This window comes from Homarus americanus, unplaced genomic scaffold (assembly GCF_018991925.1).
Source record: "Homarus americanus isolate GMGI-L3 unplaced genomic scaffold, GMGI_Hamer_2.0 scaffold41366, whole genome shotgun sequence".
NCBI lineage: Eukaryota > Metazoa > Arthropoda > Malacostraca > Decapoda > Nephropidae > Homarus > Homarus americanus.
The window spans coordinates 1,707,746-1,720,483 of record NW_024723541.1 but is presented as its reverse complement, the minus strand read 5'-3'; positions in this window follow the sequence as shown (position 1 = coordinate 1,720,483).

Genomic DNA, 12,738 nt, shown 5'->3' with positions numbered 1-12,738 from the left:
CAAATTATTTCGATCAATCCCACCGCATAATTACCCCTCACATTCTCAAGACCTCAATTTATATAGGTTTTTATCCCTTATCTTCTTCGTCTTTTTCTTCTTTATGGAGTCTCCCCCTCACGTCTTAGAGGTGGATCTTGCCAAGCTATTTGTCATATGTAGAGGGGAAGTTGTCAAGACATAGGTGGGTGATTCAGATGTGGCTATGGGGGTGTTGGAGAGGGGTGGGTGTGTGGGAGGAGGGTGTGTTGGGGAGGGGAGGTGTGTGTGTGTGTGTGTGTGTGTGTGTGTGTGTGTGTGTGTGTGTGTGTGTGTGCCCTCCATTTTATTTCACCTAAAGATTAACCATAATATCTAATCTAATCTAACTTCACCCAGTTTAACCTTCTCTACCATAACATAACATAACATAATAACAGGTGAAATAACCAGGTGGGCTAATCTTCAGGTGATATGGGTTTTCTCCTTTATCTCATATAACAAGGAAGGGTTGTAGGTTTAAACGGGGTCTTGTCCTAATCGGCTCCTGTGCTAATTGAGCCGCAATAGAGCATTATGATGGAAGCCTATTAGGACTGGCGCCCATTAAGACTGGGATTGAAACAGACAGATAGACAGACAGACAGACAGACAGACAGAGAGAGAGAGAGAGAGAGAGACGGAGAGAGAGAGACAGAAATAGAATGAGAATGACAAAGAAACACACACACACACACACACACACACACACACACACACACACAGCATTAATAAAGATACATGTTCATTTTCAAACTAATGTTGAGATAAATTCCTCGTAAGGAGACACAAAGGACGGGAGGTGAAGAACACACTGCTGGTATAAGCGTCTTCCTGCATGGATATATGTGGCCGTAGTGTGGCTGTGGTGTGGCCGTGGTGTGGCTGAGGTGTGGCCGTGGTGTGGCTGAGGTGTGGCTGTGGTGGTAGTGGTGTATTGAGGTGTGTGGTAGTGGTGCATGAGGTGGCTGTGGTGTGGCTGAGGTGGCTTAGTGTGGCTGTGGTGTGTCGGTGGCTGAGGGCAGGCTGATGGCTGTGGTGGCTGAGGCTGTGGCGGTGGCAGGGGCAGCTGAGGTGTGCAGTGGCGTGGCTGAGGTGTGGCTGTGGTGGCTGAGGTGGCTGCAGGCCACAGTGTGGCTGTGGTGTGGCATGAGGCATGTGTGGCTGAGGTGTGGCTTGTGGTTGTGGTGTGCATGAGGTGGCTGTGGTGGTTGAGGTGTGGGCTAGTGGTAGTGGTAGAAAGTAAAAATGAGGTGTGGCTGAATATGAGTATTTTGTGGAGACAAAATGAGACACGAGTCAAGTATTTTTTGTGAGTGTGCTGACTAGATGGAGTGGGGTGATGGAGTAGGGCTTGTGAGTGGGGTTGTGTTGGAGTGTGAAGATGGGGGGATTGTGTTAGAGGGATTGTGTTGGAGGAGTTGTGTTGGAGTGTAAATGTGGAGTGTAGTGTTGGAAGGGAGTTGTGTTGTAGTGTTAAGATGGAGAGAGGGTTGTGATGGAGTATGGAGAGGGAGGGGTGTGATGGAGTATGAGAGGGAGGGAGGGAGGAGGGAGGGCGGGAGGGTGTGATGGAGTATGGAGAGGAGGTAGGAGGGAGGGAGGGAGGGAGGGGTGTGGTGATGGAGTATGGAGAGGGAGGAGGAGGGAGGGCAGGAGGGTGTGATGGAGTATGGAGAGGGAGGAGGGAGGGCAGGGAGGAGGTGTGTTGGAGTATGGAGGGTGTAATGGAGTATGGAGGAGGGTTATGCTGGAGTGGCAGGTTAAAGGCCGCATAGTATATTTTCCTCCATATACAATTCAATAATTTTCAATGATTATGTTAAAAAAATCTTAATAAAAATAAATTCAGAACCAAACACCTTAGGTAAAAATTCTCACTTTTTTGTAAATATAAAACAAACAAAATTTAATTCCTTCTTCCAATAATCTACCAAACAAAATACTCTCTCTTTTGTTTTTTATTTTATTTTTTTTTTGTAAATATAAACAAACTTCAATATTTCAGTTCCTTATTCTGTTGTTCAATTTAGGAGGCGGAGGAAGCGGGAGAGTAAAAGTATAAAATTTTTTGCACTTTTTCCAGCGAACACATTTAACCCATCACCACGGGGCGTCTTTCTCTCTCTCTCTCTCTCTCTCTCTCTCTCTCTCTCTCTCTCTCTCTCTCACCACAGCCAACGTAACTTTCTGAATTCCCTCGAAGGTAGAAGCAAAATTTTGAAGCTCCCCCGTATACTGTACTCTCGTCTAAAAAGGCCCCAACTTAATCTAGCTTAACCATCGGAATTTGGGGGCCCCCATCATGATTGAACCCTATTTGGATTTAGGCCTATTAGCGTTGGGGGCCCATTAGGACAGGGGGGAGGGGAGGGATGGGTTGAGCTACTAATTCTCGAGGTCCATTTGTCTAGTCGAGCCGGAAAATAAAAGACAAAAAGAGGAAATAGGCGATATATCAAGATAAATACAGTGTCTCGAGCCCCCAGATGAACAGTGAAAAAAAAAACACACAGGAGAAAATTATATAGAGTAAGAACGCTCATCCACAACAGACATAACCGGTGGCCATAAATAAACGGGAAAATATATTCGACCATCCTTCTTTGGCGCCGAGTCCCGTGGCCAGAAAAAAAAAAATAAGAAAAACCTTCGAGAAAAAGACGAAATATATGGTATCTGTCTGTTACCCGCGCGAAAGGAATTGCAAACAGCTAGATTCGTTTCCAAGCAGAATCCTCCGTCTCTGACCTGTCGACGTGTGCTTTTGCCAGAGGTCATCGCGTTGAGTGGACTGATTGACTTGTGAAACTAACTGAGTCTGAGGACCAGGAGAGTTGAAACTCCCAAGTCTCTTGACAATACATCACGCCTTGTGGTTCCAATTAAGGTCCACCCCCCCACCCTTCCCCTCCCCTCCCCTCCCTCCCTCCCTCCCTCCCTCCCTCCCACTCCCTCCCTCCCTCCCTCCCTCCCTCCCCTCCCTCCCTCCCTCCCTCCTTCCCTCCCTCCCTCCTCACCCCTTTCCCCTCCCACAACGAGTCAATCTTCATCATCATCAGCAATGGAAGAGATTTCAATTACTTTCGACCGTCGGCCAAGAGGAAAGTATTGGTGTACCCGGGATGAGGTATATTTCTGATGAGCGAGCCTTAGAAATCCCCCAATCAGAATTGTAGCCGATCGAGGCACTAATGAAGTGATTGGATGTTCCTCTTCGGTGACTGGGGCGCCATTGTAGTCCCGGCACGACGGCCATCCTCTTCTGCCAGAGTGTCCAGAGAGCAGACTATGAGCTGTGTTGTCGGGTGTAAATATATAAATCATTTTTATCCGAAAAATTTGTAACACTACGAAGAAATAAACAATAATTTAGATACATATAATAATACAACCAATACATGAATATACATCACCTTAGCTACTGTATTATAACAACGTTAATTCCCTCAAATATATGCGAATTACAACGGAATTACAACCATGATAACAAATGGCTCAACTCTATTACATGTTAAGCTTTACATAACTATATAAGATCAAATCATTCATAACATAAAGTAGTAATTTACCATAGACCCACAAGACCTAACCTAACCTAACCAAACCACTGACTATTTCATAACCTGTAACCCGAAGGAGATACATCATGTCAGTATATATAACCCACACTATATCCAGGTAAATTTCCCGGAGAGAGAGAGAGAGAGAGAGAGAGAGCAGCACAGGTAAACTTCCCCGACTAATTAAGTGCGTGTCAGGTGCAGAGGCCAGCGCTGCCCCCTAACAAGTCCTGACCGCTGCTGACTCTAAACTTTACATTTCCGCTGTGCATGACTGTCCTGATGAGACTTGTGCTTGGCGGCGTGATGACAGCGTAGCAAGTGGTAGCGGGTATTGTGTTCTGGTCTCCTCCTCCTCCTCCTCCTCCTCTTCCCCCTCCTCCTCCTCCTCTTCCCCTCCCCTCCTCCTCCTCCTCCTCCTCCTCCTATGACCTCCTCCTCCTCCTCCTCCTCCCTCCTCCTCCCCTCCCCTCCCCTCCCCTCCCCTCCCCTCCCCTCCCCTCCCCTCCCCTCCCCTCCTCCTCCTCTCTCCTCCTCCCTCCTCCTCCTCCTCCCCTCCCTCCTCCCTCCTCCCTCCCTCCCTCCCCTCCTCCTCCCTCCCCTCCCTCCACCTCCTCCTCCTCCTCCTCCTCCTCCTCTCACCTTCTGCTCCTCCTCCTCCTCCTCTTCTCTATCACTACAACATACGAGCTTCACTACAACACAACAACTCACTACAACATACGAGCTTCACTACAACACAACAACTCACTACAACATACGAGCTTCACTACAACACAACAACTCACTACAACACAGGACACAGCTAAGGTTCAACAAAACAAGGGACTGTTCCTAAACTTGTGAAGGATTTTGAGCTTCACGGCACCGCCTGGGAAATCAGAATCCTTCACTGATGAGGAAGTCCTGTAGAAAGTTCTCTTTTATCTGTTTGGTATCCTATCTTTATCTACTCTCTCTCTCTCTCTCCCTCCCTCTCTCTCTCTCTCTCTCTCTCTCTCTCTCTCTCTCTCTCTCTCTCGTATTTCAATGGTAAAGTCTGATACATATACTAGGATTTGGATTATTCATATATACCCTTGTGTTCTATTTACTTTTGTTCGTGACACACACACACACACACATACCCACACACCCACACACACACACACACACACATACCCACACACACACACACACACACACACACATATACACACAATAAAGTAACAATTATTTAACCTATCGCATTTTCTCTAATTTTTACATCTCCTGCAACAACTTGGGTCTCTGAATATCCCAGTATATACACGACTAAATATCCCAGTATATACACGACTAAATATCCCAGTATATACACGACTAAATATCCCAGTATATACATGAATATACAGTAAATATCCCAGTATGTCTTTTAAGCTTCTACCCAGACCCTGTCGATCACCTGTTGTGGATAAATAAATATTACATCTAGCTTGAATATATGTATATATATATATATTTATATATATACCTTAAGAATTCTTACCCAGTTCAGCATATATACAGACCTTTGTAATTTAATAAATATTTCCGACAACCTAAATATATATCAGTTTCTCAGTACTGTACCTCGTGTGTAAACAAGTACAGTTCAACTTTGCAACATTCTGTATTGATCTTGAATGCGAGATACGTGGCTGTGTTGCAGATTTATTGCCAACATGAAAATAGTTTTTTATTTTATTGAGATTCAATAAATTTGACTTAAGGTTCATAATAAAGTTGAGGTCAGGAGCCAGGAATGTAACACTTCATCTAGTCCAAGTTCTCCTGTTGATGTTGTCGAGTTTAATATTTATATTCTGTAGGTGAAAAGAAACTCACAGATACTTTATATTTTTCATGGATAAAACTATAGGCCATTTGCCTCTCCTCCTCAACTACGAACCCGGAGATTCAGATTCGTGAACCCGAAGCAGTAGACTGATACATCGGATTCATGAGTCTGAATCTTGATGGTCGTGGTTCAGGAGAGAGGCGAACGTTGGTTGTATATTATATAATCCACTCGATAATCCAAAACAAATGGGGAATCAAAGAAAATTTAGATCAACGACAGTTGGAATTAAAGCTGCAGGTCGGATTTAAATTAACACCTGACACGAGGAATTAAACCATTGGCTACAGTACTGATTAATAAACACAGTAATCAAACACTATTCAGGTACAAAGTTGACGTTCTTTCTTAACTCAGTCACTGCATGTAAGGAAGTTTTACTGCACTGTTGCGTCGTCAATGATGTAATTAACGTGTGTATGTATGTATGTATGTATGTATGTATGTATGTATGTATGTATGTCATTAGATGTGAATTATTACTTCTATTATGTACTGTATATAATTGAAAACACTTTCTTAATATGCATATGAGAATTGTTTTTGTTTTCGCCTTTGTGTTGTTTTTATCAATACTGTTATTGGATTATTGTTGGTGCAATATTTAAGTTCATATTGTGGAATGATACGGATTAGCGAGGGCCGGATTAGCGAGGGCCGGATTAGTGAGTGACAAAGTAGTGAGGGTCGAAATAGCCGTGAACCGGATTAACGAGGGACATAATAACGAGTGCCGGATTATCGATAGCTGAATTAACGAGGGAGGTAATAACGAGTGCCGGATTACCGATAGCCGGATTAAAGAGTAACATAATAGCGAGTCTGGATTAGCAAGAGTTGTACTAATGAGAGTTGGATCATCAGATGTGTATTGCAGTTTGCATTTTTGTAGGATAGATTAAGCTCGCGTTGTGGTGACCTATGCTGATGTGAATGAGTCATGACCTCGTTGTGACAGTGAAGGGGAGGGAAGATGAGTCTATGAAGGAGATGTGAAGATGAAGTGGCGAATGAAAATGGTAATGAGGAAGTAGCAATGATAAAAGGAGAAGAATGAAGGAAGAAAGTAAATAATTCAATGTTTTGTGAAAGAGAGAGAGAGATTTAAAGAAAAACAGAAATAGAAAAGAAAAATTAAAACTAACATAAACACCAACAACATGAACAAACAAACGAACAAACAAACAGACAAACGAACAAACAAACAGACAAACGAACAAACGAACAAACAAGTAATAACCCATATTGAAAAGAAAAACAACAATAAAATAGTCTCTCCCAAGAAAGAAAACGGAATTAAGAAATTACAAAATTGCTTAATATTGAATTGATAATCACTTAAGTAGAGCAGTTAGTCACAATTACTGTCAGGCTCGGAGCTCACTAATGATCCAGCTAATCACGCTCTACAAATAACTAACTATTGACATACTACACACCAATTGCCTTGCTAAATATGAATAATGGCCTACCCACCAAGATGTGCTTACTGACGGAGGGGGGGTGGGGGAGGCGTGGGGGGTGGGGGAGGAGTGGGGGGGAAGAAGGGGAAATGTTTTTATTCTATATCATTATTTCTTTTCTTCTAGTTATTTATTTTTTATGAGTATTTTATTTATTTTTTCCTTATGTATTCTTATTCTCTAATATTTGTCTATTTACGCTGTTATTCTTTCTGATTTTATTCTCTCTTTTTGTATAGTTTCTTTTCTATTATTATCATTATTATTAATTTTTTTATCATCATTATTATTTTGTATACTTATTCTCGTTATGATTTTTTCTCTTAATGATAGTTTAGTTATAAGTTATACAAATACCAACATTTATACAGTATATATATTTATACCGTATATCAGGTGTATCCTAAATAACACACGTGGATCAACATTTTAGTGTGATGAGAACCAAAAGTTTGTTGCACCTGGGACGGTCAGAAACTTTTGGAAATAAAAGTTTCAGTATTTTGGTTTATTTATTGTCGATGTTTTGCTTTCGTACACTTTACCTGTACGGATAAATTGATGTATACAATTTACCTGTATGAATATAATAATATATATATAAATTACCTGTGAGAATACATATACATACATGTTACCTACACGGATATACATATAAAAACATACAGAAAACCTTAATATTTTTCCTGAGAGATGGAGGTACACTACAGTATGTAAAGTACTTAATATGAGTTACGAGGATTTGAAACTAAATTCTTCTGCTTTTAATATGTCCTTCACGAGTCACAGGAAACGCACGAGAGCTCAAAATCCGACTCCTTAACTTGACCCTTGAGACTGTAAAGGTGGAAGCAAAGTGCAAGGGGGAGGGATAGTGTAAACCACATAAGTTATGGATACTTAGGTATTTTATGATGATACTGAGATTGGGACGAGTGGTGACGGATAAGAGGGAGTGAATGTGTTGGTATGAAGGAGGACGCGTGGGGTAGATCAAGAACAGGGACGGACTTGTGTATGTATGGGAGGGTGGTGGGAGGGGTGTGGTATGGGAGGGTGGTGTGGGAGGGAGGTGTGGGAGGGTGGTATGGGAGGGGTGGTATGGGAGGGAGTGGTGTGGGAGGGGGGGTGGGTATGGGAGGGGTGGTGTGGGAGGGGTGGTATGGGAGGGGTGGTGTGGGAGGGGTAGTGTGGGAGTGTGACCATAAGGAACCACAAGCGCCATACTGTCTTCCCACAAAGAATTGCCACTGCAGGCGACAGCTCGTCTGACTTGAACTTCCGTAAGAGCGGTATTGCGAAATGGATAGGAATGCCAGGCGGTATTGATCGTCAGCGCTGGCATTGCTGTTTTTGGGTTGGGTCGTGAGACGAATTCCCGCTTCTCCTGACAATATCATGATTCTGTTTTTCCGAGTGAGGGAGTTTTTTTTAATACGTTTTGTTGTATGCACTGCCAGACGCGCGACTAGGCTGTATTTGTACAGTGGGAGCGCTATCAGCCATATTTGTTAAGTAAGGGGCCACATTTGCAGCCATGTGTAGTGTTGGCCATCAATGTAACACACAGTCTGGGGCCACATTAGCAGCCATGTGTAGTGTTGGCCATCAATGCAACACACAGTCTGGGGCCACATTAGCAGCCATGTGTAGTGTTGGCCAGCAATGCAACACACAGTCTGGGGCCACATTAGCAGCCATGTGTAGTGTTGGCCAGCAATGTAACACACAGTATGGGGCCACATTAGCAGCCATGTGTGTAGTGTTGGCCATCAATGTAACACACAGTCTGGGTGTTGCAGCCATGTGTAGTGTTGTATCAATGTAACACACAGTCTGGGGTTGCAACCATGTTGTGATGGGCTGGCCATCAATGCAACACACAGTCTGAGGCCACATTGCAGCCATGTGTGTTGGCCATCAATGTAACTTACACAGTCTGGGGGCCCACGTGGCAGCCATGTGTGGTGTTGGCCTTCAATGCAACTTACACGATTTCTGAGGCCACATTAGCAGCCATGTGTAGTGTTGGCCATCAATGTAACACACAGTCTGGGGCCACATTAGCAGCCATGTGTAGTGTTGGCCATCAATGCAACACACAGTCTGGGGCCACATTAGCAGCCATGTGTAGTGTTGGCCATCAATGTAACACACAGTCTGGGGCCACATTAGCAGCCATGTGTAGTGTTGGCCATCAATGTAACACACAGTCTGGGGCCACATTAGCAGCCATGTGTAGTGTTGGCCATCAATGCAACACACAGATATCGGAACACAATAAGCAATACCCGGCAGAATAACCCCGGGGGTGAGGTCCTTGTCTTGTCTCAACCTTTTGTCAATAACTGGAAACTATTAAGACTTGACACAATAAAGTCTTTCTATACCACCTGCTTGGGGGCGACTCGGCTCATAAATAAATTATCAAAGATTCTAACAAATTCGTTTCAAATTGAGAAAAAAGAAAGTAATATACAATAATTTACAAATTTATTTTCTCGTTATATAGAATTGAGTCGAATTAACTCTTATAAATTTGTTCACTGGAAAAGGGGAAAATATATTTGTGTAAATTATATGTAATGTAGATTATTTTATGTAATATGTAATGCTCGCGGGATTATAGATATTGGTACTTGTTGATACTAACATGTGTATTATTTATGGTATATGACAAATATTATCAATGTAAGCTATTTACTTCCTATTAAAAAACGATGTATTTATTACAATTCTTTATTTCGAGGAGTTATACTATTTATCGTTACTAGTCACGATGTGTGTGTGTGTGTGTGTGTGTGTGTGTGTGTGTGTGTGTGTGTGTTTGTGTGTATGTTGGACTCACTAGCTGGTTAATAGCTCCATAAATAGCCTAATTAAACTACCACCTACACTACCCTCTGTCCCCTCGTACATAAAATCGTCAATAACTAATGTACACACAACACCTGGAACACACACAACACCTGGAACACACACAACACCTGGAACACACACAACACCTGGAACACACACAACACCTGGAACACACACACACCTGGAGACCTTAATTAGCAAAACATCTCCCCTCTCCTTCCCTCTTAAAGCCTTTCAGATTAAAATAAAAAAATAAATACAAAATCAAGAATAAAGAAGAATAAGCAAGGAGTGGAGAGACGAGAGAGGGGGTGGAGTGAGGAGTTTTTTTTGAGAAGGGGCTGAGGACAAGGGTAAGAAATATTCCTTTACTCTGTCAGTCACTATTAGGACAAGACTGGTGTGGTTAAAATTCCATTGACTTTAATTTGTGTCTCATCCATGATAACAGAAGCAAAACTAAATAACATTAACTCTATGTTGAAGATTATGAAAAACAAAAAAAAATAAAAATCTATTTAATTAGTTTTCTTCTATTTTTTCAAGTCTCATTTATTACCAAAGAAGATAAAAAGAAAATGTGATAAGCAGTAGGTGTTTCTCTTCTCACCTCACTTCCACAATTATTGCCCTTGTGTTAGTCTGAAGGTCACATCAACGCCTGAGATCTTTTCTCATTTGTGTTTATGTTTAAGTAGTGGAGTAGACTTGGTGTTTTGTGATGGTCATGGTAGTGTCTGTCTGTCTGTCTCTCTGTCTCTCTGTCTCTCTGTCTCTCTGTCTATCTGTCTGTCTATCTCAAGGTTCAATCGTCTTCCTTCCACAATGAAATTATGATGAAATGCCCAATATTGAATCCAGATAGAATATGTTTAAAGATTACCACGACGACACCTGAATGTTTGGAAATACACTCGTACACACTCCAATACACACCGGAAAAAGTGTCGTACCGCAGTCGAGTGCAACAATATCAAGGTGTGTGTGTGTTCTGTACGTGTGTTGGTCGTGTGATGTTGTGTTCCAGTGTAATATAAAATGATGGTTCGAATCTTTATGGGTAAAAATTATAATATACATCTATACCTATATACATTAACATACAGACAATCCTTCACTATATTGTCTCCTGTCAGTCACTCAGAATTGAATCATCCGACGAAAAATCGAATCCTTAAGAGTTAAAATATAAACTGAATATCCACAAGTATACATAATGATATACATAGATATACAAACACACACAGACGTAACCCCCCCACCCCCTCCCCCTCCGGCGTTCTGCCCCTTGTCTCAGAGTTCCGCATTAGCTCGGTCTCAGAATTGAATCGTCCCAGCGCTGGCTCATCCCTAATTGACCATTCAGGTGAGCGAGCGTGTGGTCAGCAGGGCGTGCATGGGACCCACGGCTGTGTAATACTCTAATGGCGGCAGGCTGTATGAGCACGGCTGTGGTGGGTGGCCGCGAGTTATGAGACCACGTTATGAGAAGGGGGTTTGTGTGGTTGTGAGGGTGGTGTAGTTATGAGGGGTGTTGGTGTGGCTGGATTGTTAGGTTGTAAGGGTTGTGTGGCTGAGGTTGTGAGGTTATTCTGTTAGAAGGTTAAGGTTGTGATGATTTTCACAATAAAGTTATAAAAGTGAGGTTATGAAAGCTATGAAGTCGAGGACATGAAGTAAGTACGACTGAGTTGGCAAGAATTATGAGAGTGGGGTTATTACAGCTAATAAAGTGAGAGAGAGAGAGAGAGAGAGAGAGAGAGAGAGAGAGAGGTAAAAAAAATGTAGGTTCATCTCATCTCCATCAGTAACTCCAACAGATCTCCATCACTATCTCCAACAGATCTCCATCACTACCTCCACCATCTCTATAATTTACAATTTATCTCCTCTCGCCTCAACACTTCCTCTCCTTCACTTCTCACGACCCTTCCCTCCCCCCTCACCACACACGACCCTACCCTCCTCCTCACCACACACGACCCTTCCCTCCTCCCACACCTTCACGACCCTACCCCTCCTCACCACATACGACCCTACCCTCCTCCCACACCCTCACGACCCTTCTCCCCACCATACACGACCCTTCCTCCCCTCACCATACACGACCCTTCCCTCCTCCCCTCACCATACACGACCCTACCCTCCTCCACACCCTTCACGACCCTACCCTCCTCCACACCCTTCACGACCCTTCCTCCCCTCACGACCCTCACTCACGACCCCTCACCTCACACTAATACCTGCATTCCTCACCACAGTGGCTGCTCCTCCTCTGCCTTTATTTACCAGAGACGTAATCCAATTTCTCGTGGCTGGAAGAAAGACTCGAGTAAGGTGGGATAACCCTCAGTATACAGTGTGGGTGTGGGTGTGTGGGTGTGGGAGGGGGTGTGAGGTGTGTGTGGTGTGTGTGGGGCGGAGGGGGGGGGAGATAGTTAGGGGTTGAGGGAGGCTTAAGACTTATTATTATTTTTTTTGGCTTACCACCTTTGAGTATGATGGATGAGCATGAGTTTGTCCCCTTGAGTATGATGGCTTAACCCGTTGAGGATGATGGCTTAACTCCTGATAACAATGCTATCTTAATCAAGAGAATATAACGTCGTATTATAAGTGTTAGATGATCGTACTCAGGGGTTTCAGAGAGAGAGAGAGAGAGAGAGAGAGAGAGAGAGAGAGAGAGAGAGAGAGTACAATACGCCAGACTAAGACAAAACGGACGGAATTAGAATACAATAATCTCCCTAGGAATACACCCACCCAACAACACTCACCCACCCACCCACAAACACATATCTATCGTGCTTGGGACCAATACACAGATAACTTTACCTACTGCCGTTTTTCCATCCTAGGTGAGACGGGGGGGAGATTTATCACCCAACTCGTGCTGTGTAATTCAGTCCTTTGATGGTTTAATTCCTCATAGTCTAGCCTTTAAAGATTATTCTTGCCGGGAGTGAAACGCACCAAT